Source organism: Pinus tabuliformis, chromosome 3_2 (genome assembly GCF_031772625.1).
Source record: "Pinus tabuliformis cultivar Carrire ecotype Pingquan chromosome 3_2, CPIR1, whole genome shotgun sequence".
Lineage (NCBI taxonomy): Eukaryota > Viridiplantae > Streptophyta > Pinopsida > Pinales > Pinaceae > Pinus > Pinus tabuliformis.
The window spans coordinates 1,200,659,303-1,200,663,084 of record NC_142302.1 but is presented as its reverse complement, the minus strand read 5'-3'; the positions used below and the strand labels follow the sequence as shown (position 1 = coordinate 1,200,663,084).

Here is a 3,782-nt window from a genome sequence, read left to right as displayed (position 1 = left end):
TCCCAAAATTTTAGTCCATTTTAATGTAAAGGAGTGCTCCTAAACCTTTAGATGAATCTTAAATAACTTCAAAAATTTCACTTCCATATCTTTAGCTATCATCCAAGATATCCCAAATTCTTAATGCATTTTGGAAAAACCTATTCCTTATAAAAGTGCATAATCCACATTGAAAAGATAAACATAATGTTTCCTTCCACTTTTACCCATTTAAGTCTTTGAAAAATGTAGTGTATAACGCATATAACCCGTATGACATCAATAGGTGTAAAGTCGTGGTTATAATACATGTAATGTCTATAATTGTACCTTTAAGATGAGGAGATATCCAGCAACTGAAACTTTAAGAGGAGTATTGTGAATCTGATATTTATATATTTTTTCCAATACGATTTCCAGATAACGATAGTATATCTGGACCCTACACAGATTATCTATAAAATCCAAATTTATGCTGATCGGTTATCGATCAGCGGCGACTTAACACTCTCAGCGAATCAATAATTTACTTTCCGTCTCATATCTAGCATATATTTATTTAAATATGACTCACTGTATTAATCTGATATGCTAGTTATGATACTAATTGTGGTTATAAATAACATTTATTTAGTTATGATACTAATTGTGGTTATAAATAACATTTATTTAGCTATTTGGTTCACTATATTAATATGGTATTAGTTATGGTTATGAATAAGATTTATTTAGCTATGTTCATAACAACATCTACATGCAACGTGAACATTTAGAACGCGAACATTTAGAGTAAAAAAAGTTTTTTTTTTTCTGTTCTCCATTTTTTAAATGTAACTTATTTATTGTATTAATCTGGTACCAGCAATATTTATGAATAACATTTATTTAACTATGTTGATGAATAATATTTACATGTCATATTCATAAACAATATCTAAATATTATTTCTAGGAATATCATGACAAATATAAATCGCATTTGTTGATTCGAAAAGTGTCAGAAATTCTCTCATATAATTTCTATGAAAAACTTTATTTAATTCATTATGGATCACAACAGCTTGAATACAGAAATAAATAATCCTATTACAAACAAATATATCATAACATAAAATTCAAACTCAAATAAAAAAGAGACAAAAGACCATCCCCTCCACGAGCTCATCTATCTGGCAACGTCTGTACTATGAATCGCGGACTCTGAATGAGAAGAGGAGATGAAAAGGGAGATTTGTTCCATCAGGCGTTCAAAAGAAGGAGAGTTAGGTTTGAGCGCGTAGAATGCATGCTCTTCTTCCCCAAACACCACAACCTCCACACTCTTACCGCACTGCTTCAATAACTCACAGTAATCATGGCCTCGATCTCTGAGCATATCTCTGCCCCCGATGGCAACCAGAAATCGGGGCAACGGTACCTCTTCCAGCTTGGGTGCTGCAGGGCTCCAAGGGTTGCTGAATGGATGATCTCTGTCACTGCCCACCGGGAGCGACAGCCGCCAACCCGCATCGCTAAGCTGCGGAGTGAGACACGCGTCAGGCGGGCACTCGTTCTCCGATCGTGTGCGTTGCTCCGCACCGAAATAAGGTTGCACGAAAATGGCCCCTCTGACTCTCATGGGACTCCACGCTTCAACACCGCCACACCGCAAGAGCACGTGATGTGCGATGTTGGCACCTGCGCTGTCTCCCAGCAGATACACCTCGGAAAACTCTGCGTGGGAGCTGAGCCACGGATCGTGTTCGAATTCTCCTCCGCCCACCGCATGGGAGCTCACCCACTGGAGAGCCTCGATGCAGTCGTCGTAGGCGGCGGGGAGGCGGTGCTCCGGAGCCAATCTATAAGCCACGGACACTACCATTGCGCCCACGGAAGCGGCCAACTTAAGAGTAAAGTTGTGTAAATCCGGCAGGGCAGGAGAGGCGAGGCAGAAGCCGCCGCCATGGAAATACACGATTACCGGGAGGCGGTGCTTTTCTGTTTGTTGTTGGAGGTGGGAAGAGGGTAAGTAGAGTCGAACCCACAACCCCAGCTCCTCGTTCAACACCACATCTCTAGTCGCAACTCCGCCTTCTCCTTGCAGAGAAGCCTTGACGAACATTTGGGGATCTTCCAGCCGAAAAATGGTGCCATCTCTGTATACCTTGAGCACTCCACTCACGTTCTCCACTTCTTCGGGATCTACGGAATCTTCAATCTTCCATACGAAAAAGTTTTCCATCTCTGTAAAGAAAGAATTTGGGAAGCATTAAACACTGGAGTACAGAAATTTAATGCTGTGTTTATTGTCCCATATAAATTCCCACGCTAAATTGTCGCTGTCAAATGCAAAGCCGTATCCAATCCTCTTTCCCATGTAAGTGGCGTGGTGCGTGATCGATCATATTCCGCCCCTCAAAAACGACACAACGTACTTGTTTCCTGGTGTTTATCACATCGCCCACACGTTTGATATTTGAAAATCTGAAGGCCAGTCAAAAATGATGGCTTTGACAAAGTATCTTATCAATTGTAAATTAAAAAATAAAATAGTTATATAGAGTTAAATTAATTTTACTTTGCTCTTATAAATAGAACAAATTAACGATAACATAGTTGACTATTCTATATTGTAAATATAGTTAAATGAATAAGGACTAAATATATTACTAAATTTTCTGATGGTTCGATTAGTGAAGGTTATTTATATTTATACATGATATGATATGACTGAACTAAATTTCTAAAACTATTAATAATTTTTGTAGAGTAATAATAATATTATAAAAAAAATTATTTATATATTATCTTGTTTTAAAAATGAATCATTGTAACTGGTTCCAAATGTGTAGATTAAATATTTTCAATGTAATTTTTTCCAAAAATCTTACCATGACAACCCATGAAAACCGCATCGCACCATGATTATTCTGAAATGGCAAAAAAAATCCTTAAAAACAGTGTCTATTATATCTAAAATATTTTACATAATAATATCTTATATTAATGGATATGCCTAAAAAATTATGTATTTTAATAATTTAAAAAAATGATTTCCTAATTGTTGCTTATGTTTAGTACTTTTTCTATTTAATTATACATAAATAGCTATTAGGTGAATTAAGTTGAATATACTTTCTACAGCATATATTTATGTTTACTTTATATTTTAAGTTGTATCGAATATTGTTTAATATTTAGGAACCCCAATTTTTTAATAATATATATTAGTGTTAAATTATATTTTGCAACTACTATCTAGATCACTTAATATGTACAAATATTCTTTACTGAGAGCAATGAGTGACGTGGATAGTGGGCGGATCCTATTTCCACCTCTATTGTAAATTTAATGCGCCTGACATGCGGGGGCGATAGCCACATACAACGCGCGCCGTGATGACTATCGCCCCCTAGTCATCACGGCGCGCGTTGCATGTGGCTATCGCCCCCGCATGTCAGCCTGCATTAAATTTACAATAGAGGTGGAAATAGGATCCGTCGTGCGATGTTGTGCGTGATAGATGACATTCTACATCTTCGATTTGTACTATACGATTGATTTACTTTTTGCCTAACATACCCTTCCATAGCCCAGTGAAACTCTATGCTGCCATAAGAATATGCTTACTTTATTTAGGTTGGCTTCCCCAAATCAAGAAAAATGAATATAATAGCTTCTTTATATATATGGAGATTTAATTTTTTCTTTCTCTTGATATTTTTAAAATAATTTGGTTAATTGTTAATTAATTGGATTTTAGATATTTAGTTTAATTAAAATAGTTTTTAAATTAGTATATGGTTGAGAGATTGTTTAATTAA

General features: G+C 36.0%; 1 pseudogene; it reads right to left on the bottom strand.

Annotated features, from left to right (window-relative positions):
* Window positions 1–1,056: 1,056 nt before the first annotated feature.
* LOC149185055 (strigolactones hydrolase CXE15 pseudogene) lies at window positions 1,057–2,285 on the bottom strand (annotated as a pseudogene).
* Between the last annotated feature and the right edge of the window lie 1,497 nt (window positions 2,286–3,782).